Genomic DNA, 25,928 nt, shown 5'->3' with positions numbered 1-25,928 from the left:
GAACGGTGGCCATATGCCGCTCACCGCGTGAACACATCGATTGCCAGTCACTCATTCACTCACCCACCGAGCTAGTCCGCCCCGCTGCTCGCTCGCTCGTGAGCCAGGTTAACCACCCCCGCAAATAAACCATTTATTCGATTCAAGATATTGGACAATATTGCTGAATGGCAGAACCCCAGGAGCCATTTAAATTTGCCAATTTCTGATTCCCGCTCGGCTCGATCAAGCAGCAATGTACTGAGGCGCTCCTCTCCGGTCAGTCAGCAGGTCAACTCTGTTTGGATACAACTACCCTCCCCTTCTGTGCTTTCAATGCGCGGCAGAATTGCAAGAAGTACTACCTAGTTGCAGTAGTGGCTGTCGTCGTCGCTGTCGGCGGAGGTGCAATGAACGCAAACGAATAGTCATATATTGAATTTATGAGCATGCACCTTTCATCGCTCTATGCTCGATGCTCCAATCCCGCGTCCTATGTAGAAGAATCGGGTCTGAATATCGGAAGAACCATGATCAATGCAACCTTTCGTCGCCCTCCAAGTCGGGTTTGGGAAATCGAGCAAAACGTGCTCCTCAATCCTTGATCTCCAGATCACAAACTCCGAATCTTAAACTCCGCCCCATGACGAACTTTACTCCGCGGAGTGATCTTCCTGGCGCGGGCTTTTGCGAACTCGAATCCCGGAGCCCATCGAAATGTCTATATGCTCCCAGGATCCGACCCCTCATCCGTGTTCCCCCTCTGTGCAAAGCCTTGTCTTCGGCTCGGATGCACGGAGACCAGAGAAACGCGATTCCCGGGACTCTATTCCCCACCATCCTCACGTAGTATATCTGAAGTTAGGCTCAGGTGGATTCTGCGTGCCGACCGAGCTTCACTCGAAAGACTCTCCGTCCACATCCATCCGATCTCTTGGAGATAGCTAGAAGACAAGAACTAGCGGAACGTGAACCCAGTGAAGTCTCAAGCGAAAGAGTGAAAGGGAGCACATGGGGGAAAATGTCCCCGAAGAGCGCGGGATGGTAAAAAACTCCGTTTGAAGTTAGGTTCGAATTCTCATAGATCGGTGATCCCACTCTGATGATCCCTAGCGTGCTGACATCGGTTATTAGAGACTCCAGAAATCCGCAGAACAGCTCTAATCCTCGGAGGAGTTCCTTTTTCGGCACTGCCGCGTGCTTCGCGAGTCGAGAACCCCTGAGGGATATTCCGTATTCATGTATGACTTCCGGTCGACGTATTCATCGAGATTCTCATACGCTCCTCTGCCATAGCCGGCAGAGTAACTCGCTCAAATTTTCGAAATCACAAGCTGGTTCACGATATATAAGCGACGGGTTCAACTAAGAAGTTTCTAATGGGCTTGCGGCGAGAAAAAACGAGGATGTCGATACGACGTTATGCGAGCGAGCAGCTGCTAGGTCGGACAGATGATTTCGAGCCGGGCGGTGGCGCCGCTAAAATACGAGATCGAAAAATACCAACAAAATAGCATGCGCCCAGAGGGACGAATCTCGGGTGGGTCCGTCGTTTCTGTGCAGGGCCCGACAAAAGGCAAATGATAGATGCCCAATGCCAAATAGGGCACTCATAAAGAGGGGATTACCGAGCAAGACGAACGGTGAAAAAAGAGGAGATCAACGAGATCAACAGCAAGCTCTCGCGGACCAAAATCTATCCCGACACCCACTCGATGCTGCTGCTGCATCCGCCGCTAATCCCCCGAGCGACAGAATGCATCTCCAACGGGTGACTTCTGTGTTCGGCGGTGTCGGGAGGAAATCGAAAGATGGACGAGGATATTCTTCCCTTCTCCATGGTCGGGGAGGGGATGAAGACTCGGCCAAATGAAGATCGACGTCGACGGCGATCTTCGAGCATGCTCGAAGCGATTTTCGTTGATGTTCTCAGAGCGTATGTGGACACCCTTCGGCAGACAGCGGGAAGTATTTGATGCCACAATTATGGCTCAACATGCTGATGCCCAAGATCAATGGCACACAGCATCTTGCTCACTCACTCTTCTTCTTCGTTCTCTTGTAATGGGAGCCTCCCTTGAAGGCCCGGAGGTTCGCGACCACCTTGGTGTCTTTTGTATTTGAAGAAATGCGGGCAGCCCAGAGCTCCGACGGGGTGGTCTTCATTATGAAGCACTTCATGAACTGAGCTGGTCGGCCGGCCGGCCGGCCTGCCTACCCGTCCGCCTGCTTGCCTATCTGACTGGCTAGATGGTTGGTTGGTTGGATGCTTGCCCAGTCGGTGCTGATTCAAGGGTGGTTGAAATTCGCTGAGGCCTCAAAAAAGAAAGAAAGACGAAGAGAGTCCTCAATGGAGGATGCGCTGTCCTGGAACAAATACGTTCCATTCGGTCGATCGGATTTCACCAAAAGCTCGGTAAATTCACGGACTGGCACTCAGCGGGGAGTCAGAGTGATCCGTGGGTACCGTGAGCCGGGAAAGGTTTCGTCGCCCGTGCTTAATTGAAATGTAACTCGAGATCAAAATTATTTGGGCTGTCCGCTCAGTTCAGACTGATCCGAGCTCCGTCACCTCGAAGTCTGGATGAGCAAGGATAGTCCCCAGCGAACTTTATTTCGGCACTGCTTCCGATCCTCCTCCTCGCTCTGCCTTGGAGTACCGTGAGATATGAGACACCCATGCATGGGCGTGTACAAGCGGGCAACGTTCCCCAGGTCCCGCAGTCAGAAGCCTCTCGAGGGAATCGGGATTTCCGATCGCGAGATTCCGAGCAGGACGACATCTTTGCGCAAACTTTACTGAGATTCACGATTCAGACGGTACTGCAGATGAAATGCGGCCCGTTTCCGGAGAATCACAGCTCGGGAAAGATCGGAAAGCTGTTTTCACTACAAATCCTGTCGAATACCGGACTATCGGTCGGACCCGTTTTTTTTTCAAATGGACTGCCACTGGGGTTCGCTTTCAAAAAATCAGAGAACCTTTCAGAATCCATTTCCGTTCGTGCAGCCGTAGGAAACGAGCGCCGCCCGGCTCTTCACGGGCTTGACGTCTCCATTATCAACGAGCGAGCGAACAACCGAAGATGAAGACCTCTTTGACCGGTAGCAGCAGCGGCTACAGCGGCAGAGGTGGTCCTGGGTGATTCGGAGAAGACCCACAGCGAAGTCATAATTTAGAGAAAAAAAGTAGCGATCCAGCTCGATGGGGAGGAGGAGGAGGAGGAGGAGGAGGAGAATGATGATCCACCCTTCAAACCCTCCGTCAAATGAGGCATGAGTCGGTGTGTGAATTCGCCCCCGGTGCTCCCAGATGATCCATCAAAGATGTCTCGCGTATTTTCTCGCGGCTCCCTTTGCTGTCGCTGCGATGTCGGCCCGCGGAACTCGGTTTTGTCACCGGTCGACAAACAACGCCAACACGAGCAGAAATCGGTAGCAGCAGGTAACGCAGAAACACCATCGACATCGTAGTTGAGCGGTCCCGTCAATCGTGGCCCGGAACGATCAAAAGACTTTTGCTTGAATTCCTACCGATGCGCGCCGTTGTTGGTCAACGTTTCCGAAGTTAGTCGACGACGACGACCGACGTCGGCGGCGGCATGGATAGATGAAATTTGGCACAAAAAAAATCGTAAGCGCTCAACGCTTGAATGGAAACGTGTCGGCCTAGAGCAGGGGGTAGGCTTGAGACAAGCTTCCCGAATCAACAACGTCGATGAAGCATCTGCTTGCTGAAGGACAAAATGCTTATCGATCGGTGTCCGAAACTCGGATGCGGAAACAAAGAGCGAGACGGTTTCGTCTTCTCAAAGATTTCCTCTCTCCCGCCTTGCCGAATCACAGCGAAGAAATTTTCGATCGAATCTCGCTTCGACGTTTCGACATGCCGTCCTTCAACACGGCACTTGAAAATCCCCTTGCGCGGTCCTTCCCGTTTTTTCTCCTCTGAGCCCTTCTCTATCCTCGACGGTCATGGAGGCGGAGAAGCTCCTTGGCCGCCGACGCTGCTGCTGCTGCCAAGGATATGAGTCTCATGGGAAGGAGACCCTGAATAAGGAATGAATCCGGCAATACACTACAATGCATACTGCCCCCGCGAGACCAACACGGATCGCCGAATTGAGACTTCCCAGAGGCTGGTGCTGTTCGTAGCACACTAGCGGTCCAACCGGTCGAGCGAGCGAGCGCGAGCACGAGGGCCTCAGAGGGAGGCAGGAGGGCACTATGGTGGCCTCCAAGGGTTACCTTGAAGACTTGGTGGCGGCCCGCTCGAAGGGGGCTTTCCAAATGGCGCCCCCACCGGGAACAGTTGAGCTCCGGCTCGTTCGTTCCCACCTCAGAGTCGAGCTGGACTCGAGTCTCGCACTGCGGACCCGGAGATTCCGACCGAGCAACGGATTCGCTTTGTTAGCCATCCGCTCGCTCGCTCGCATCTGTGAACTATGTACACACCACCACCGAGTCGAAGTGAAGAGATCGCCGCAACGCTGCCAAAACTAGCGAGAAAGGTGGAATGGCTAATCGAGGAGCTAGCAAGCCAGCTCGCCGTCCTGACGGCTGGCTGGTCGTCCGGTCGGCCGAACGGACAGCCCACTCTCTACGGTCAACGTCGAGATAGACGGCTCTCCAGAGGGAGTTGGATACGACACCTCGGGGAGCTTCACGACTGCCCTACTGGATAAAGAGAACTATCGTCGCTCTCCGCGCCCAACCAGAACGGTCGACGGACGACGGCGTCGACGACGACGTTGACTATCCGTTGACCTCGAATTCACCGGCATAGCTTCTCCCATCGGGGTTCCCCGATAGGAGCTCCCTTTAGTTTCCCCAGTTGACGCTCAATGTTCTCGCTCGTTCCCTGTCGTGTTCGTTCGACTCCGGGTCTCGAAGCTCTCCTCGCGCTGGCTTCGGAGCATATCGACATATTCGGAATAAATCCGTGACCTGCACGATCGGGGAAATTCAAGAGATATTCAAGCGGAAATAATGATAATCAGGAATGTACCTATATAGTACAAATACATATTTGAGCAAGTGCGTTGCATAGAATTATTATTCGAGGTATAGGCGGTTGGAATTCGGCATCGAGCTTGCTAATGATGAGCCCAATGGCGGAGAGGAAGGTTTTGGAGAGTCCGCGAGAAGCTCAGACATCTCCCGCGACGCCAAAGTTTGATACGTTTCCTTGCTGTGAGTCTCGTCACACCTACGTGCGACGAGCGTTCTGTTGCTCTCGTGGCTCGTTTCTTCTATGTATTCAATGAAGAGGCCAATCGAGTGAGGAGACTTATTTGAGAGTTTACGGCCTAGCGGAGACCCTTGGGTCCCTTCGGTCCAATGAAGGGTCTCCTTGGTGAGCAATATGGGACGGTCATAGAGCTCACCAACCGCCTCGACCAACCAGCCACCCATCCAGCCACCCAAATCAGCTCACCAAGACGGTTGGCGTCGTCGTGCCACAGCGAGTACGACGTCAATTGAAGATGAAACCCAATTTAGATGAAAACTAATTTTATGACTTGTTTTATGGAGGGAGGCTCGCTCTTTGCATCGCTAGGTCTTGCAGGAGATGCGTCCCGTATCGGCCAGCATCTCTCAAGGTGACTGGCTTTTCCGGTTGCTCTTCCAAGTGTTCATTCCCCCCAGCCTCTCCTGTCGACGGTGGCCGCCGCTGCCACACCGGTGCTGGTGGTGGACTCTTCTCCAAAACCCTAGGGCTTTCCGAAATTGGAAGGAGCCTTTGGGCACAGGGGAGCGACGTGCGTTCGTAGCACCCTTTCAACTAGCCGGCAGGCAGGCGAGCAGGCAGGCAGGCAAACTCAAGCCAGTCAATTCTAACGTTTTCGTTCGGCCATACAGACGCGGAACCTCGTCCGAAATAACGAGACCGAATATCTGATACATTTCGTTCAATCGATTTCAAAAATCGAGTCGGTCTTCGAAATGTCAAATACGATCGTAGCATCATCAAGGTAATGAGAAAGAGCAGAAGAGAGATCACAGTCAACGAAGTAATAGATATTTGAGAGCGAAGCACGGATGTGAGCGAGCTTGGCCGGCACGAATACGGCATGAAGTGAAAATACAGGTAGGAAGCTCTGAAGTATTGTTCATGGAACGAAGAGCAGCCAAACGAACCGGATGAGCTGAGAGATGAGTTGTGAACGAGGCGCATCAGCAGAACCCGCCATCTACACGCAACTCGTAAGTCTATCATAGTTTGGCATCCCGTCTAGGAGCTCGTTCCTAGGTGTGAATAGACACTCGTACAATGGATGGGGCAAGGAAAAAAACGATCGTTCACTCGCTGCGTGGCTCATCGGACGACCCAGTCGTACGCTCTGTGGGGTCCGCAATAACACGATCCGGACTCTTTTCCGTGCTGGTTCTGCTGCTCGATGGCCTCCCTGCCTCGTATCGTGTTACCTTCTTCCTCGAGCCTTCTGTGGGACAGCGGAGCGACCCGCTAGCCACGACAGAGCACCCTCCCGGACGGCAGTGATCGGACGGAGCACGCGTACACCCATCAATAGCGAGGAGGTCAACCCGTGCCGAATCATGGGATGAACTTCCCGGAGCTGGATTTTCCCCGACCATTTCCCCAAGATTCCCGGAAAATTCCTAGTCCGAGAATCGTGGTCTCCCGCCATACGTTAACGTTGGGCTTCGCGTACAGCAAGTTCCAATATTTATTTGACACTGTGGTGACATCTGGTATGGAGGAAGGTTCACGATTGAGTCGAGAGGATGTCTGCCCATCGCAGGCGACACCGAAAAATGCTGCATAATAAGACGACTGGGCTGTGCATTCCCGAACTCCCAGTCGGAGCGGCACGCCGAAGTCCAGTAGGTGAAATAGGGCTTGAAAATACGAATAGCCCTTGATACGCAACGATAATCGACGCACCAGGCGGTTGGCGTCACGCTCTGTCAATATCATCATCACGAGGAAACTGCGTTTGGAAAGTTCATTCCACAGCTGGAGCGAGCCTCGGTCGACGGCAACGAATGGATAATCGTAAACGTCGTCATCTTCGAACAAAGCATGGATACGCTCCGAAATCGCGAGAAAGCTGCTATGGCTTTCCAGGCTGCTGTCATCGCTCTCATTGTCATCGTTTTTCGAGATGTCGGAAAAAGCGGGAGGCGGTGCGTTCCTCTAACAACAACAGTATCTCGTTTCATCAAGACCCAAAATCGTGTGCTGAGCTCGGATTTATATTCAAAGTTCGCGGCGACCGCTCTTCGGTCAGCGAGCCGGTCGACGGCAGTAAGTCAGCTAGTGACTAAGGCAGACGGTACGCATGCAGTAGTGCCGCCGCCTACGAGTGAATTGAGAACGGAAAACCTCCTCATCATCAACAGCATCATCATCCTAGGAGAGAGAGAGCGGTCGCAGGATCGAAGGCGATCGGCTAGCGGATCGACACCGTGAGCATCGACAAAGAACGATCGAAAGCAGTCAAAGTCCAATCGGATGAGCAAGTGTTTCGCTTTCAGTTTTTCCACGGCGACATCAAGCAGCACTCAGTGCCGCCGACGAGCAGGCTGACGGATAGATAGACAAAGCTTTTCTTTTCCCACACCAGGACTCGGAGGCAATTTACGAGACCAGGCCGATCTTGCTCCGGTCAAAGGAGAGAGCAGCGGGAATAAGAGGCGGATTGAAAAAAATACTGATAGCTTGGATTGTTCGTGGTGCCGTGTTAATTTCTCGAAGACGGCGCTGAATTCGTCGTCTTCTTGTTTACGACCTGTTTGTTCGGTGTGACTGCTTCTTTCTTCCCTGTTTTTCCCCTGGTGAGAATTTGTGCTTTCCGATCTGCTGTCCCATCTTTTCAAGAGCGACGACTCACAGTCGCATCGTCTCATAAACATCAACGATCAGACACAAGGAAACAGGATCGACCATCGTCACTCTCCGGGAAAATCTCACTGAAGTCTCGGATAGATCTATGCGGTGTAGCAGAGCGGAGATCTCGATCGTCGCCCTCCACGCTAAGAATTGCGAATTCGATGCAATGTGCTCTGACTGTAATGAGATCAAATTTTCGGGAAGGTCGTTTCTCTACGAGCAATGATTCAGTGAAAAGGAATTCTGATTCTGATCGAGAAATCACCGAGCCGACATTTCCCCTCTGGATCGATCTCGTGTCATTCAAATCTGTATTTTCGCTTCGATCCAATCATCTGCAACAGCACATGGACGAATCGCTCCGGGTAAGCTTGAAGAGGATTCAAATACAGAACATGCGTGAAGGTTCTCCAGACGGGCGAGGAGAGGCAAGTGTCGTTAGATTTCGGTCCCGCGAAATATGAAGATGTGGAAACCCTCGGACCCATTGACTTTTGGATTCCCAGTCCATGACTTGCAAATAATTCGTCTCGTGCGTGCTCCTCGAGCCTCAAAAAAATGCGGTGGCGGAGATGATGATATATAGGGGAATTGAGGAAGGAATGTCCCTCCGCATCGACCAGCTGCTCTACAAATCATCGGAAGAGTTCTTTCGACAAGGGTCAGCGTGTGCCGAACGCGGTCAGTCATCCGTTGGTGAATGCAGTCAGTCAAGCAGCGAGTCGCGTCAATTCGACTGTTTAGCGCTAAAATTTAAAAGTCACCAACGTAACTATGAGCCGGTCGGTGGGTCGGCCGCCGGACTCACAAAGAGAAAACACCTCTTCGCAGCTCAATTTCCATGAGTGACCGACCAACGACAACGTCGTCTACGCACGATGACGACAATGACGCCGCTAATCAACTGAGCAACAACCGAAGGCACACTTATGGCGCGCGATCGGGAGTCTAAGTTCTGGATTTGCATGACAACTACTCGGACGACTATTGCCGCCGCGTCCACCGTCCGTCTGTTCGTGTGTCTGCGAGCGAGCGAGCGATGAATCTATCGTTCCACAAACCGCGGACAGACGGACTCACGGAACGATGCCCACTTGAATGGAGCTTCCTTGGCTCGCTTCGGAACGACAGCGGAGGGTCAGCCATTGATCGCGTTTGACTCCTTCTGCATCACAATATGTGTGTTAAAAAGCCGCGCACTCAAAATCGTTCGCCCGCCCGCCCGCTCGTTTGTTCGTCTGTCGATCCAACCGGCGACTCGTCGGCCTGTCCCGCAAGCGATCGGCCGGCCGGCACGCCGTACTCCCATTTGTGTTCAAACCCTCCACTAATTGTCCTAACTGCCAAGCGAGCCAGCTTGTGTTCGACCACAGGTCACCAACAAAACGAGTGACCCATATAACGTTTCGGTTGATCACCGATTTCGTCGACTCACCGAACAAAATCTTGCCCATCTTCTCGAATTTTCCTGTTTCCTCTGGAAGAATCCGCGATGAATCTCGTTCCCCCTGGTAACTTCGCGATCATGGGGCCGTCACGAGACTCGGATTCGTTCCGGAAGCCAATCATCTCCATTCGATTGACTGGATTCCTCGGAATTTCGGTACCGGAGCTGGACCCGCGCGGTCTCCGCAGGAATCGGTCGTCTTCCGCATTTCCAGTCGCGACTTGCCGCTCGAGTCTATGTAAGCAGAGCTGTGGGAACCTGCACGTGAAAACGAGACCATCGACCGTCTCGTCGGTGAATTCCGCAGTATTCTGGAGTGTGTGGGGTCTCAAAAGAAGAATGAATGGCTTGTCGGAACTCGGGCGCTCTCTCTGCTCCAAGCCAGCCGAACACTGTTATGTTCCGGTCGCGAAGTGTTCGTCGCGGCTTCCGAGTTTGCCATGACATTTCTTTCCAACAACATGTTTTCAATCAGACTCGACAGTACGAACAATCGGAACGATTATGAAATCGTCGACGACTCGCTCGCCCCGCCTCCTACGCTGGTGATCGGGAAAACCAACCAGTGACCTGAGGTAGCGGCATTTGAATGCGGCAGACGATCGCGTAAACAGCGAAAAACACGCACTGCACACCGGTCTGGGCCACGTGCTCGACTCATCGAAGTTGGGCGGTAGTCCGAATTCCATGAATCCCACGGAGTCCCTCAAACGAGGGGGACGAGTGGTATGCCCACAGCAAGGCATTCGCCGAGCAATCAGGAATTCCCACGGATTCATCGAAGATGAATTGAACTCACAGAATTGGTACGGACCACGAAAAAATACGCAGAAATCGAGCTTGCAGCTCTGTGCTCACAGCCAATGATCCAGGATGATTATCGATCGGAACTCAGAGAATATCCCTTAATTGTACTGAGAGCACTTCTCGGAATATGAATATTCGCATCCAACATGGAGGAGTTCCGTGCGGGGACACCAGTTGTCTCAATTAGTCAGGGCCGCCGTCGCTGGCGCTTGGCATCATGTCTTCGAGAGAAGACGACGCCGACGCCCCCATCGTTGTCGTCGTCTCCGACAGCGGCAGCGAGAGCCACGGCGGAAAAGCGGATAGAATCCTCTGGAGACCAGAAACCCGGCCGGAGGAGCGCAAGGCTTGAGCGCTCCTTTTCCGTTCCCATCCCCTCTTTTGCTGCTGCTGCTGCTGCAACCGCCGAGTCTTCCAATCCTCCCAACAGCACACGGATGGCTATATTGGGAAGAGGTTTGGTGCCTGCTTCACATACTACTAGCCAGTCGATCGGGTGGCTGGCCGGGGCCTTCTCCAGCGTAGTCGACAGAAGGACAGAAGCACAGACCGACGGGCCGGTCGAGCGAGCTGGCGGGCGGACGAACGAACGCCCGACCGACAGAGGGACAGACGGACGGATGGACGGATGGACGGACGGACGGACAGACTGACTCCCTTGGGAGCTGCCTTATGAGTGTGCCTTGTGCCTTAGTCGTATCCCTTTTGATACCAGGGCCCTTCAGGGCCGTACACTGTAAGAGTAGTAGCGCTAGACGCACGAAGGTCCTCGCAGGAGTCCTCCCGGAGACCGCGCTAATGAGCTCCGAGTCCTCGACGGGTCTCTGAGGAACGTCTCCTTACCCGGCACGCCGGCAGACATTTGGCGTCCCACCAGAAGGCTGACGTTCACGGTTCGACACGTTATAATTCAGCGGAGTCGTTCCGCCGAACTTCGCTCTTTCTGGTTTTCGATATCCACGGTCGGCGGATCAGACCAGAGTTGTTTTCCGGACATCGTTTGCGGGTCAATGGAAATTTTCGGAGGTTCGAACGTGCCGGTCACGGGGCACCCACCGATCCATATCGACGATAGGTCTATAGGACGAGGGTCAAGTTCCGCACAGGACGTCGTGCGACGGCATCGATGGCAGCAGCGGCATCGGCGGTGGTGGGAGAGTCAAGCTGACTGAGACTCGGTCGAGCCGGTGTCACCACTACCCTGGGGACCTCTCGAGGGACCGACGGCGGGCGGCGTAGTGGGTAAGCCTCGAAGCTTCTATGTTCGAGCTACTCTTTCACTGCAAATGTGCTCGACTCTTGGGAATTGATCGAAATATATCAGGGGAGGCCATCGGATGAAAGTGAAGAGGAGAGACGATGTTGTTTAAGAACAAAGGTGCGACATATCCTCCGTTCGTCCCTTCATCCGTTGCTCCGACCACCGTTAGTTTCTTTGGTTTCTCCGAAAATTCCCCGGAGTTTTTCTCGCTTCGATCCGTTCCCCACATCCTTCGGTATCCGTTACCGACGTGCTTTGTCTGCGTCCCATTTATGGGTGTCATGTTCGCATGCTCGCGATGAGAGGGGAGTTTCGGAATTGTTTCAAGCTCTTTGTAGAATCATTATTCGTACGGATTACTTGCTTCGGCTCCGCTAGATAAATATAAGCCTTGTTTCCTGGGAGGATGATTAGCGATCCGATTCAACTCTCTCGGAAGCGATCGGTCTCGTTCATTTGTTTCGGTCGCCTATCCTCCCTCTGCAAGTGATCAAAGATTTGCCGACCGACGAGTCTGAATAGACGTCCGACTGATCAATATACAAACAGGAAACAACGCGATAAATAAACGGATCCGCACGCCCGCTGCAGAAAAGAGTTCGCCGTTATTCCGATCGACCTTCAGAGCACAAAGTTCCCGGGATGAGAACGATCCCATCAGACGAAAATTCCGCTCAATATCTACCTCTTCGTCTGGAAGGATAGCGATTCCCATTCCGCTCTCCGCAGCTCTCCTCGGGGAACAAACGGAACCGTACTCTCCGAGCAGGAAGTTCGAAGCCCTGACCGAAGGAGCTTCCCATGGATGAGAGACCTCAGGCTGGGGCTCACCATCGGAGAAATCGATGGAAGGCGTCGGGGAATACGGGTACGGCAACAGGGCGCGTAAGAAAGCTCGAGGGGGGAAGGGGTCACGAGGGCGGCGGGGGAGGTCGAACGTTCGTCATAACCGCGAAAACCGAAGGGGCGGATGATCGTAGAGGGGACGAAAAATGTTCCGATGAACCATGGTGGTGATGTCCATCTATTGGTTCGTGGTTGCTTCGTGTAGAAGGGATGAGAGCGGCGAGAGAAAAAGAAAAAAAACGAAAAAAGAGAGCTCTGAAGAAGCGAGCGGGGAAAAGAGTTTTGGAAAAATGGCTCCCACGAGTGCAGTAGTAGTATCTCTAGATGGTTGGTTCTCTCTCTATCTATCCGGCTCTGGCCCACTCTCGCTTCTTTTCTCTTTCTTGCCTCCTCGCTATCCGGACGGTGCCGATCGCGTGGTGTACACGCAAGGTGAACCACGAATAGAGCCCTCTTTCCTGCTCCCCGCGTGACCTTGCGCATGCTTTTTCCTAGAGCTTCCCTCGAGGAGATCCGGACCTCCCTCATCGAATCTCCATGTTTGTTCCCGATGCGATTTGCTACGAATTGTTGCTTCGACCTCGACGATAGCCTCACCGTGGCTCTCTGGACATCCCGCCCGCGTTCCCGAGCTCGACGTCGAGCGACGGAACTTATGCGACTCATCCGAACTCCGATTCGCTATTCAGTTCCTACAGATTCCCGTTCCCGGACTACCGACTCCCTGGAGCAGGGGAGAAGGAAGGGAGTTGCCCGGGCTGCTCTTCCGCTAACCCCGCAGGCTTTGCCTGTCTGTCTGCTTGCCTGCGTGCCAGGAAGCCGAGTCCCTCGCTCCGAGTGACGTCGTTTCCTTGAGAGACCGACGTCGCACAGGCCTCTAGGGACCCGAACGTCGTCCGCCCTCCCATCCGCCCTTGTGCGCCTTCATCTCCCCTTTGAGCCTCTGTCGATGTGCCACCCTAACCCCCATCGTATCCTTCGTCGCGCGTCGGTCGGCTCCGGAGTTCCTCCCTTTATAGTTCGCTTTCCACGACTTGCTCCAGTCCAAGATGGCGGAACGGCTAATGGCCACGGAGGACAGCTGACGTGGAATGAACGAAGATCGAGGGCTCTAGAGGGGAGTGAGCGGCCTAGGGAGCGGGGGGAAATGGGGATGAAACCTCGATCGAAATCAGTCGACTTCAGAGACAGAAACCGGGCGGCCCAGTGCACGGAAGTAGAACTTTGGACTCGAATCGGGACGCGTACATATTTGATGCATCATACGGCTGAATATCCCTTGTGGTGCTCGCTCCCGGTCGCTCTCGTCGTAACCCCCCTCCCTTGTCTCTCTCTCTCACTCCGAGCCATGACCCCCGCCAAGCTGGAATATCCCCGGGGACTCGTACGCGCCGCTTCGGTATCAGCTAGAGGGCATATGTGTGCTGTATGCACCGGCGCGCCGTGTTCTTACGTTCGTATGCGGTAGGATTTCACGTGGGCTGCAGGCAGACGGCATCCGTCGAAACATCACCGGACCATCGAGTTCCAACAATGGCGAGATCGCCTCGTTTTGAAATGAGAGCTCGATGCTCAAAAGTGTTGCTGATGGTCGGACTTTCCCGGCCCGCACGGGAGATCGACCGCTTCCTCTCGCTGGATGGATGGCGGTTGTCCGTTCAGAGTGATTTCCCCGAAGTCTACGTCTGAATATGTGAACGAACGGAAAAAACGTTCCTCCGTCGGCCGGAACGGACACACGGCCTCGGTCGAGGTCTCAGCGCATCCTTCCACCTGTCAGAAGGTCCGTAGGGACCGGGAGACGGAGGCTTGTGAGCCGGGCGGGCTCACCCGCAGCTCGCGGACTGGTCGAACATCTCGGAGTGCGGGCGACTCGGGGGCGCTCAGGTGCTCGAAAAAAAGGAGCAATCGGTCACGTCAATTTTTAGCTTAACCAATGAACGTTAACAAATTTCCAAGACCTCGCGAGTTCTCCCGAGGCTTGGAGCCAGAGTTAGTGGCAAAATGTTTCATTAAATCATTTCCCAAGAGAGTAAATTGTTCAGGTCCCTGAAGGGTGGGCCGCCCGCCTGCCTGCCGGGCTGACTGACTGACTGCTAGCAGCCTATATAGCTAGCCAGCCCCTCTGGTGGCGGCTCCGATGTGAGTTGGTGCTGCTGTCGGTTGGCGGTTGGTTGGATGGTCGGTTGGTCGGTCGGCTGGTTTGTGTGTGTGTGTGAGTGAATGAGTAGGTCGGTCGGTACAGAGGAGATGCCGGAGGGAAGAAGGGGCGACTGCCGAACACACGCGTTCGGGGACAGCTCCCCAGGGCCCGTGTCCCTAGCTCTGGTCCCTCGGCGTCAGACCGAGCGAGCGGGCGTCCGACCGACCGAGCCTGCCATGCACTAGTTCGCATCCTTTGCTCAATCTACAAGGCCCCGAAGAACAGAAAGACGACGAACAAAAGTCGTTCTATGCCGATTGCTGGCGTGCGTGTATCAGACACCGCGCCTGGGATCATCTTTCGAGGTCTCAACTCTGCGATGTCGGTTTCTGAGTTAACCCAGGATGGTTGACCCGGGCTCGACCTTAAGTTTCAACACACCTTGCGGCTAGATCAAAAATATATGACATTGCGATAAATGATGATGACTCGGCATTCAGACGTAGCGTACAATGTAGCAAAATGGGATAATCTCTTATGATTAGCGACGATAGCTATCACGTCTGGATCCCTCCAATGGCTCGCAGCCGCATCGAATAAGACGCGGAGGAGCTCCCTCTGGAGGCCCTTCCCCCTGTCAACTTCAATCTGGTGCCGGAGCTCCACGCTGATTGGAGCTCGAGAGTCGAGCAGGAACTTCAGCTGTGCATGTTCGGAGACCCTGAGGAAGCTTAAAAAAGAAGTCGTGTCTTACCATTACGACATTCCGTGTTCCGGTGCTCGATGAAATCGTCCAAGTTGTGGCAGAGGAGTCCACACGAATCACATTTAACCGAATTCGCTTTCAATACGGACATCGCGCCTAGATCGACGTCCAGCGGACGCAATCGAGCTTGAGGATCCCGCATAGAAAGATTTGAATCTGAAAGAGAGCACTCGTTTTCAGTATTATTCCGCCGCTAGGCCAGATTGAAGATCTTCTTCATTGCTACCTTCATGTCTGTTCCCTTATGCTTTAGCGGCCGATATCCCGATTTTTCCGTTCGATACACACAGGGTCTCTTCTCTCCCCATTACCACGTTCGGTTCCACGGGGAGTAATTTAAGACGCTGCGCCGTGACGACGAGAATTGATTGAAATCATTCCGGTGAACGGTTTCGATAATAATTGAGCGTGAATCCGAATTTGAAGGAGAATGGATCAATCTCCTCAATCGGGGGGATCTCATGTATTATACTTTTGTTCCCCGCGAGGAGACTCTCTGAGAGATATGGGTGAACGCTGTGAGCTCCGCGGTAGGATGCAGAAGCTCGAAGAATTCGAAAAATTTCAACAATAGACTGATGGGTCGCGACGCTTCTGAAATATTCGTTTCCTTTCCCCAGAAGAGAGACGCTTCCGTCAACGCTCCGAAGATTTAACCGCTCTGTCTCACATAGCGAATCACAAATAGATCGCTGGTTTCGAGCGAGTTTCCCCCTTCGACGCCAAAGACCAGAACTGTGATGAGGAGCGCAATGGGAAGAGAAAGAACCGGCAGAAGAATCTGACAGAGTGCTGAAAAGCCTTGGAGCGGAATTTTCGTTGAAGCTGAGCTTTGACTCGAACGTTTCTGACAAATGATATTCAATTTCCATGAGCGCAAGCCACCGAGAAATATTCGATTTTCGCCCGTGCCTTCGCTCGTCCGTCCGTTCATCCATCTATCCATCCTCCTGTCAGGGAGTTAGCCAGTCAGACAGTCAGTCAGCCGGCCGGCCGGCCGGCCGGCCTGCCACTCGGTCGGTCTGTCAGCTTGCGTTCAGCTAGAAGGTACGAGAACAATGTAATCCAAATTTTGACAACGATTCCGCGGTTAGTCACGACCGCCGTCAGAGTCGACTTCAAGCGGCGTCTTCCTTCGAATTCTATCTACACTTCATTCGTTTCTCTCTTTCGCGACGATAAACACGCTCCTCTCGAATCGATGTCTGTCCTGTTGCGATTTCGCAACCCGCGGAAGGGGTGCCGAATAACTCTTCGCTCACTCGGCAGGAGGCATGAGTGAACAAAAGTAGACGTGCGGCAGACTGGGGAGAGGTTACCCGGAGCGGGAATCCCCGACCTTGATGTCTCGCTACCGCTCGTGGGACAGGAATGGGATAACGGAGCTGCCTCCTAGCAACAAGTCTTCGTCAACCATCCTCTGGGCCGTGGCGAGCAGCTCCGGAGGACTCGGTCGCAGGGAGCGCCGAAGGAGCGACGTTGAGGCACAAGTGCTCTTCCGGTCGTGCCGGTGGCGACAGAAATGCGCATTCGGGGAATGCGGAGAATCCGTTATGTTGATGTTCCACGCTCATCCTTCAAAAACTCAAGAGCCGGCTGACTTGAACACGACACCCTTCGGGAAACGTCGGCTCGACAAGTTTGACTTCTCGTTGTCGTCGGGAACGCCGGCCAGCGACGCGGCACTCTATGGAGCGTGCTCCGGTCCGTCGGTCGATCTCGCCAATCGCCAATTATCTCACTCGCGGTCATAGTCAGAAACACACTGGAAGCGATGGCTGTTTATTTTACTGACGACAAACATTCCGTCTTATGTGTTTACCGACTGCTTTAAGCCGCGTTCGAATGACCAATGGCGACCCCGCGGTACCCAAACGCCGGAGTTCACCGGAAAATCTACGCGCTTCCCGGGAAAGGTGATCCTTGTTATCTTTGTCCAATCCTCTTTCCTCTCGTGCAATTGGGAAAAGAGCGCACAATTGACGAGCGATGTGCACGTCCATGGCGTGATCGCCGAATAGTCGCACGTCCGGACTCAGAAGTCCTAGCTCTAGTCGAGCAAATCATTTGAGTGGACAGGCCTCGAGTGCGATCGATTTTCATCGATTGATGAGATTTGATGGAAAGAGACGCAATTCCGGTCTCGAGGAAAAATCTGGCAATGTTCCGTGCAGAGCCTCCTCAAAGTCCCAACTCCAGAGAAACAACGACAAGAGAAGCGACAGCGGCAAGGAAGGCTGTGAATGCTGAATGCCAACCCTCAGTGAAGGCGAAATCACGAAATCAATTAAAGCTTCGAGCATCAGAAAGAAGCGAGATTGATCGAGCACCTTCGTACATGTATCTGTTCTGTTTGGTAACTTGTTTAGCGCATGGCCGCGCGGTCATTCATCATCGCCGGGACGGTTTTGCCCAATCAATGGGCGATTCTCTGAGAATAACTTTACGTTTCTGAGCTTTCATCGCTTGATCAATCTTTCCCGTTCCCGCGCCTCCCTCCTGTCTACGACTTCCTCTGGCGACTCGCGAACGGAAATACGGACTACGTCCGATAAATACGACGCCGATATCTCCCACCCTGTCGGGAGGAGAAATACGGGAGATGTGTGAAGGGGAATCAGGGGAAACTTTCCCACAGATGGTCCATCGCGGAGATGCTTATCCACGGAAAGCAAATACCGAGGCTTTCAAAATCCTCCGGCTCGAGCTTCGAAGGGAAGCTCAGCAGTCCGAACCGCCGGATTTCGAGTTCGGAGTCGAAATCCTAGTTTCGCCGTCGATACCGTACGTGCATCCAGGCATTTCAGTGCTCTGTGGGACAGAGAGCGTCAATGGAAGAGCGAAGATCATGCTCGGGAAATTCACTGCGGTCCCGAGACCCCTTCCAGGAATATCCAGCTCTCTTCCTACGGGGAGCCGGAGTCTGCCGCATGCATGCTTTTGCCGGAGCCTCTCCGTCAGCACACCTCAGGGAACGGTTAAGCTCGAATCCCACGTGTTGCCGATCTCGCAAAAAGTCTAGCAGCATCGGGAGGAAGACGCAGACGCTGAGAATCAGCTGGGACGTTTGGGACGGAGCAGCGGTGGCGGCGGTAGCAGCGGCAGCATCTCAGGAGGAAAAGATGCATCGAGTAGCGATCATCACCATCAGTCACAGAATACGGTGCGGCTAGAGATGCAAGCAGATAGACCAGCCTGCTCGTCGGATAGAAGTTGGCTGCGCCAGAGTAATGGTGGGAGCGGTAGAGCAGAATCGAGAGATCGACAGAGTTCTCCAGCAGCAGGGGCAACGACAGCTAGACGGGGAAAAAGGAGGAGGAGCTCCTTGACTTCAAGGGAACCGGCACAGTTTGCACGCTCTGAGTTCTCGTGTCGAAGACCCGTGGCGTGAGTCCTCGACCGGGCCCATCCGTGACACCCCCTCCCACCTGAACCAACGATGTCATCCTCGGCAACCAGAAGCGGTGTGTGGAGCAGAATCACTCCTACCTCAGCAACAACAATGAGAGTGGCAGCCACGTTTATGGATACGGTAGTCAGAAGTCGAGTTTTTGTTCGTGTGGCTCGTGTTGTAGTTGTTGTTGTTGTTATTGCTATCGTCGCCGTCGTCGTAGCCGTCGCTTGGGACAGGGCTATCGCAAATTGCGAGTCCCAGAGGTCGTCTCCGGCTGGAGACCAGTTATGCATCATGAAAAAGTAGATCAACTACCAGGAGAGCTGCCGTCAAAAAAGTTTACTTCCGCCGCGTATTCACGCTGCCGAGGTCCCCTGTTTCCTCTCAAACCCTCGTGAGACCGCTATACCATGCATGAAGGTACAGTGAGCGAGCTCCCTCCCTCTGCCTCGTCGTCGGTGGCTTTCTTGCTGGCTGGGTCGACAAATTCTACGTTTGCCACCCGGCTCCTATCCGAGATCGAGAGAATGACAGACTCATTCGAGCAGCGGATCGGCAAGGTGCATTCTTGACCACTGCTAATGCACTCGCCGCGTCTGCTGCTGAACCGAAAGCAAAGAACGTTCTCAGTCAGGGAATGTCCCAGGCTCCGTGTACCACGGTTCTGACGATGGGACCTGCTCTGTTCAACCAGAGCTCAATCTCGTCATGGAGCCTTCACAACGCGAAATGCCCTCTCGTAGATTGGGCTCCGTGAAGCGAGTTCACCTTGTCGGAAGGAGCCCGGTCGATGATCGAGAGATGATTTTCTGATAATGTTTGAATAACCATAATGACCGTGAGAGCCCTGATTTCCATGCCAGAAATAAGCCTGCAACGGGTTCCGGAGCTCCACCCTGGAATTCCGATTCTCAGGGAGAAGAGTGCAGAGACTCGGATCACCGCAAAGCGTTCTTCCTGCCCCGAACGAAGGCCTCGTTCTATTCTACATGCGAAATGCCGCAGACGATCGAATTCGACGGTATCTTCGCGACATTCATGTAGTTCAGTAAAATCCGGTCCGCAAATCCTTATGCAAAGCAATAATTTCACAATCCAGAATCTCTCCTCGAGCTCTCGAGGACGCCGATCACTCTCTCCCACCCTCGGGGTTTCCAATAATTTCTCCTTCCCATGAGGAATCCGCATCGCTCGAGGTCCCTTGAGTATCTCCTGGAGCTTCTTCTCTCTCGCAGGGACTCCAGATCCGACACCGGGATTTCAGCCTTAGAGTTGCTTAAGCGATCAATGTCCCCAACTGTTCCTTTATGAAAATTCTGGCCATTCAAACCAGCGGTGGTGGGAGGTTCCAGAACAGAGAGAGCTGTTGGAGTTATGAGACAGTTCAAGACGCGGGAGAATCCGGAAGGATGAGCGATTTAGTTTTATGGTGGCAGTGTGATCACTGATCACCGATCAGAAATCGAGCCAAAGAGCGACACAGCCCTTCGATGGCTTTGGCTCCTACAGCAAGCGTAAGCCCGAAATTATTGGAGCTATGCAAAAAATCGGAGCGAGTTTCTTCTCCTCACGGTGGACTGCTGCTCTCGCTCTTTGAAGTAGTTTTTTTCTTGACAAAACCTACTGGTACCGTGACAGAAGGGTCTCACCACCACAATGGACCTCAACGGCTTTCTTCCCTGTCTCCTATAGCGACCGGAGAGATGCATCGGGCAAAGTAACTTGCTTCTGTCACTGACAGTCAAACTTCCACGTACTGTGCAACCACAGAAAAGTCGGCTGACTGACTGAGTGAGAGACGAAATCTAAGATTCTTACCGCCGCGTCGTCGTCATCATCACCACCCGCCACCGCCTGTCCGTTCATCCGAGCAAGCAATCAATTGTTCCGTTGTCGGCGACAGCGTTGTTGTTTTGCAGTGTCTTTGTTTCAAATTCAATGTTTGCCGCCGTTCGGACGGCAGACGTTTCTGAATGCTCGCCCGCTCGCTCACACGCCGCTTGCTTTCCTATCCGTATAGGAACTTTGTTTCAAACTCATTGTCTGTTAGGAAACGAATGGACCGGCAAACGGATCGTCCGCAGGACAGACCGACGGGTGGAAGAGTGAAGAAAAAGGCTCAACTCAAAAACAGGGAGGAGGTAGCACCGGAGATGAGGTGGACAACGAGTAGGGCTGCTACTGTTCGTTCGACTTACTGTTTTCGTCGATGTCTGATTCGGACAGCACGAGATCTCCCGCCGACACGGTGATCACCATTTTCTCCGGTGAATCTTCTGCTGAACGATCTTCGTCCTCGACTGGAAAAAATAGATAATGGAATCAAAAGTCGTGTGAAAACGATTCCTATGTTTCTGCATCACGTGTCGATCGGCACAAATTTTTCTCGCGACACAATCGGGAAGAGCGTTGAATTCGGTTCCGCTTCTTAAAACCTCGGTAGACTCTGCTCTCTCGTGGAATTCCAGAGGGGGTCAACCTCCGATGAATTAAGAGGACTGGTGGGCACAAGTGCACCAGGAAGAACTCCGAACTGAGAGCCTCTCTCTCTCCCAATCGGTTGAGAACGCGGAAGAAAATCGGTAAGCGGAAGAGAATTCATGGACGAGGGTGAAGATCATTTAGACGATTGATTTTCACTTATAATACGTAATTACCCCATCCCCCTCCCTTCACGGCGCACAAACGACGGAGAATGAATTTTGCTCTCGGGAAGAGTAAGTTCCCCTCGAATTTTCGAAGTTGGATCTTGAACAAAATCTCCCAGCGGAAGCCGACCCCGCACCGCTGAAGACGGCGGAACAGGCCAAAGAACAAGCCGCTTCTGACCAAAAAAATTCTGCTCGGGGTGTTTGTCACCTTCTCGAAGGAGGCGAGTGGTTCTGTAATTTTTTTTGTGAGTAGAATCAAGAGACGCCGAAAATTCATTCGGTATAGAAGACGTCCACGGTTTCGTGCGTTCATTGAGACTTTTTATGCATGGGAGAAACGGCTGAACATTTCACGCAAAGCCTTCCCGATACATCAATATCACCGACGAGCTTCCTTAGGTCTCGCCTGTACGTTTACGGAGCGCTGAAGAGTACGCGCGATCCCGAATATTGCTTCGGCCGATCGTTTTTCGGGGAAGATTTGTGATCCCTTCTGACGGGATGGGATACGTCATCGCCGGAATCTGACTAATATTCCGTGATTCGACTCTGGGAATCCATAAGATGGATACCCATGGGGACATGAGCAGCCGACGGCATCCCAAGCCAACTACAGTGGAGTGTGCGGGTGTGTGTGAGCCAGCGTACGATTTCTTCATTCAAGCGTCAAAGATCGAATGGACTCATGTGGGCGTTTCAAAGCAACTCCGCGGCGTAGCTGACGGTGTTGCGGTGAGACGTTGCTTTTTCTGTTCTTCAACTCAAACAAACATCACTACCGTGCGCGGAATCCTCAAATCAAACGTCACCTAAGCGAGAGGATTGAAGTTTCGCTCCAAATTGAGGATGAAAGCGAGGGCTCAGCGCAGCCGCAGGCCCACGCCAGCGTAACGGCGGTGTTTTTACTCTCGTAAACACAGCCCGACGACCAGTCGACTGTGTTGTGAAGATCTAGGCGAGCTCCTGACGTAGAGCACCACAACCAAATCCATCGGTCACTTTTGATCTGCGATTTTTCCGTTCCATTTTTTTCGCTTCGACTAAAGCACACTAACAGCGTCACACATTGAGCCGACGGAGAGATTACCGTCTGAATTCTTCTCCCAGCTTCGACTCTCGCTCCCAGAACGGTGGCTGCCGTAAGATCCGCATGGACCAGTGTCGGTTTAGAACATCGATCCACCCTAAGATGCGAAGCCGGATCGATACATCGATCGAGTGAGTCCGTCTCATGCCCATCGGGAGGCTTCTTCCAACGAATTTCATTCAATCGACCAGAAAGTCGATCGATGGTCAGAAGTTCCAGCAGAAGTTCACAACTAGCTAAACGCCCCAGGGACGCAATACTCTTCCCACTCGATGGTTCTATGATCTATTGATCCATAAACGATCGTATGCTGTGCATTGTAGCCCTGATCGACTCTGAGGATTCTTTGTTTGTGTGTGGTCCTCAAGCAAGACAGAACTTCAAGTGTCGAGTCCACCAGCATCATTGTCGCTCCTGTCTCGGAGTCGCTGTCCAAAGCTCACCAATCATCGGACAGGGCACACCGACAGCGGAAACCGCAGCTCTCAAATCTCGGCGCGTTTCCATAAGTCATACTTCATAGACTTCCTTCGAGAGTAAGGTCATTCATTCTTCAGCCAGGGCGGCGGTGGCAGCAGCAGCGACGGTGTCCTCAGTGATTGCTCGCAGCAGTCTCAATTTCGGCTCCCTGCCACTCGTGCTCACCAGATATCCTCTCGTACTCTTAGGACAAAAACAGCTGAAATTCTGGGTCAGTAAAGTGGACCAAACCTACAAAGGGAGAGCCGGCTCTCTCCCCCGAGTCCGAGTGATAGTCCCGCACTTGGTTGAATGTTCGTATTTCCGAATAGGTTCCACGAACTCTGCCGCGAGACGCTACGCTCTCGCAGTTTTGACGCCCCGTCTCCCGTCGTTATGCAGCGAGATCGTCGCGCGTCCGCGGATAATCGGAACATGCTCAACGGAAAGATAATATTTTAAGAACGATCACTGAGCCGGAGAGCGCGGGAACAGCGCTCCAACTCCAAAGAGAACGGTCAAGCCGCCCGTGGATTGACCAGCGACCGCGGATGAATTATGGGCAAAACAAGCCGTCAGCGAGAAGTGGTACCGTTTGCAATAAATCGACTCTGTAAATAAATAATAATTTGTTTCCTCTTGTTGGCAGAAATAGGACAATCGCTAGATGGGAACGGTGGCTGAGTACGCCACTCGTTCGCTCTCGGCCGGACGGACTGACTGACTGAGTGACTGCCTGCCTGCCACCCACAAGTCTGGGGATGGCGGCGCGGGCAGTTCATCATCGAGGAAAAATCTCTCCCTCCCGAGATCTCTTTTTTTTGTTAAGCTCCTCTCAATCCCAAGAGACACTCGGGACTCTCTGCATACTGGTATGACAATTCCAGCATTCCGAAGTAGTCGGAGGGGATGGGTGAGGGATGTGCTTCGAAAGGAGAGTGAAGATCTGATACGGTTATCAAACAGTGCGCACCGTATCACATCCTCTTCGGATGCTCCGGCGAGACATGCAGTCGTTTCACTGTGCAGGGATCAAAATGAACAAGCACGAAATTGAGTTATGAGCCGAAGTTGAATGCAGAAAAAGGTGTCAAAATGCGCTCTCGACACCAGGATGTATTCGGGTCGGAAGCGCATCCGGACTTCAGCAACATTGTTAGTCTCAAAGCCAATTGTAGCCACTGATAGCTAGCCGGTGTTTCCTGTGAGGTTTGGATCCTCACTCACTCTCTCTCTCCACCGAGCTCGAAAGTGAGAGAAAGAGACCGACGACTCGATGCGAGCATCGATAGAAAGAGCATCCAGGATAATCCATGTTGTGATCCCGTTCAATCAATCTCGTTGAATGACAACTATGGGAGACGGCTCGGTCGACTCTCACTTACGAAAGGACCTTTCAATTTTCGGTGAGATCTTGATTTCGTTTTTTTCGAAGAGCCCAATGGAGACTCATGATTCTTCGTTCACCTTCTCGAAGAAAATCCGGAGCTACGATGAGATGGTCCGAAAATTGGCGAACACACTCTCTATTCCGAGAGGTCGGTTTCTCGAGACTAGGGTGCCGGACTCGGAACAAAGAGATTTCCGCCATATCCCGAAGAAGGTCCGGAGTCCTTCATGGAAACGAGAGAGATGCCAGCGGCTGCGAGAGAAGTTCTTCTGGAAGCCGGCCGCACATGGCTTATGAGTTGCTTGAAAGGTCGGTGTTTTTCGTCGACTGAATACTCGACCAGCTAGTGGTTAGTCGCTTAGTAACTACTACAACCACCGGCGATAGCACCAGAAGCGGCGGCAGCAGCAGCAGCACCATCACACAAAAGACGGCATTAGATAGAAAACCGCGAAAGCTGTCTGAAACTGTTGTTCCTTGAAATGAGCGGCTCCACCTCAACGATCAAAAGCTCAAATTTCTAGCCAGACGAACGCCAGACACCGGCCAACTCTGGTTTTCCGAAGGTGTCAGTCGCGGCGGAACGCCTCCGCTTCTTATGCCTCGTAGGCTTTCGAATGGTCGAACGATCATCGTTCAAGAAGTCAACGGAGTAGCCATCCATGTAGCCAGACATCTGTACATCCGCGCTCGCTACAAGAGGCGCTCACTCCCATCCACTCGAAACGGATGCCATCACGCACGGCACATGCCATGACCACGCTTTCCCGTCAGCACATGATCAGAGAGGGGCTTAACCTATTCGCTCACGCTCGGTATGAAATCGTCGAGGGGCATTGTTTAACGAGTAAATTGAGATCGTTTATTACCTTTGACAGATTTCGGCTTCGCCTGTTTCCTCCGCGACTGTGCAGTACTCATTTTTTCCGTATGGTCCGCTCGCTCAAGGTACCGACCACTGATACCCACTCAACTCACGCTCGCTGGTTTTCCAGAATCATCTCACAAAAAAAACTCCATTCATGGAGAATTCGCTATCCGGCTCCACAGCCCGCTCCAAGGGACGCTGGTCTTCGAATGGAGGTACAGACCTCGTGCTTCAACTAGCCCCTCTCTGTTTGGGTTGAGCTCAGCGCCCCCCGGGGCCAAGCACGCATGCGCGCAGGAAGGCCACCAGAGGTTTGGAGGCGGAGGACCGTCGAGTGAGGACTGCTGATGCTGCTGCTTCTGCTGCCACCGGGGCCACGGAGGTACGGCAGCCTCTGCCGCCGCTTCCGCCGCCACCGCTGAGACCGTCTACCAAGGAGTCATGGAAGTTGACACAGCCCGGAACTTCTGAGACCGTCCATAAATTTACGGAATCGATCACTCTCGGCGGCATGTTCTGCAATCCTTACGCCCGCCGTCCCAACGTTTCAGTAGAGTAGAGATGCAGCCGGCTCCGCGCGGGGACTCGATCAAGGCAACAAGTGGCCGCAACTCAATAAGGGGGCATTGAATTATGAGAGGCATATCATCATTGGAAAGTGAGAGTTCCATTTGAGTGCAGACTCAAAACGGAGAGGGCGATTTCCAAACATTCAGGCCCTTCACAGAAGGTGCTCGGATCGGAGGTCACTGGAAAAGTGTGATCAACCGTGGATATTCCAAGTGGAAAATAGGCCCGTTCATTCTTCGACAATCCGAGACTTGCCCGATGATAAAAGAGAGTCCGGACAGTCCGTCTCTTCCGTCCCCCAACAACGGGATGGAGTTCGGTCTTTTATTCTGACATGCTTTCTTGAACCAATCTGAAGAAGGCGCGAGACGTTTTGCACTCCTCGGGGCTCGCTCCCTCAAA

The 25,928-nt window shown here is 53.0% G+C and overlaps 1 protein-coding gene across 1 annotated transcript in view; it reads right to left on the bottom strand.

Annotated features, from left to right (window-relative positions):
* Positions 1 to 15,171, bottom strand: part of LOC100900788 (zinc finger protein Lobe) — a 63,143-nt gene extending 47,972 nt beyond the window's left edge. Inside the window, exon 1 of the mRNA XM_029112251.1 lies at positions 15,096 to 15,171. The gene's annotated coding sequence lies outside the window, so the exon portion shown is untranslated. The remainder of the gene's footprint in view (positions 1 to 15,095) is intronic.
* Positions 15,172 to 25,928: the final 10,757 nt, after the last annotated feature.

This window comes from Galendromus occidentalis, unplaced genomic scaffold (assembly GCF_000255335.2).
Source record: "Galendromus occidentalis unplaced genomic scaffold, Mocc_1.1 scf7180000077488, whole genome shotgun sequence".
Lineage (NCBI taxonomy): Eukaryota > Metazoa > Arthropoda > Arachnida > Mesostigmata > Phytoseiidae > Galendromus > Galendromus occidentalis.
Note: the sequence above shows the minus strand (reverse complement) of the source record. Positions and strands in the feature narration are given on the sequence as shown.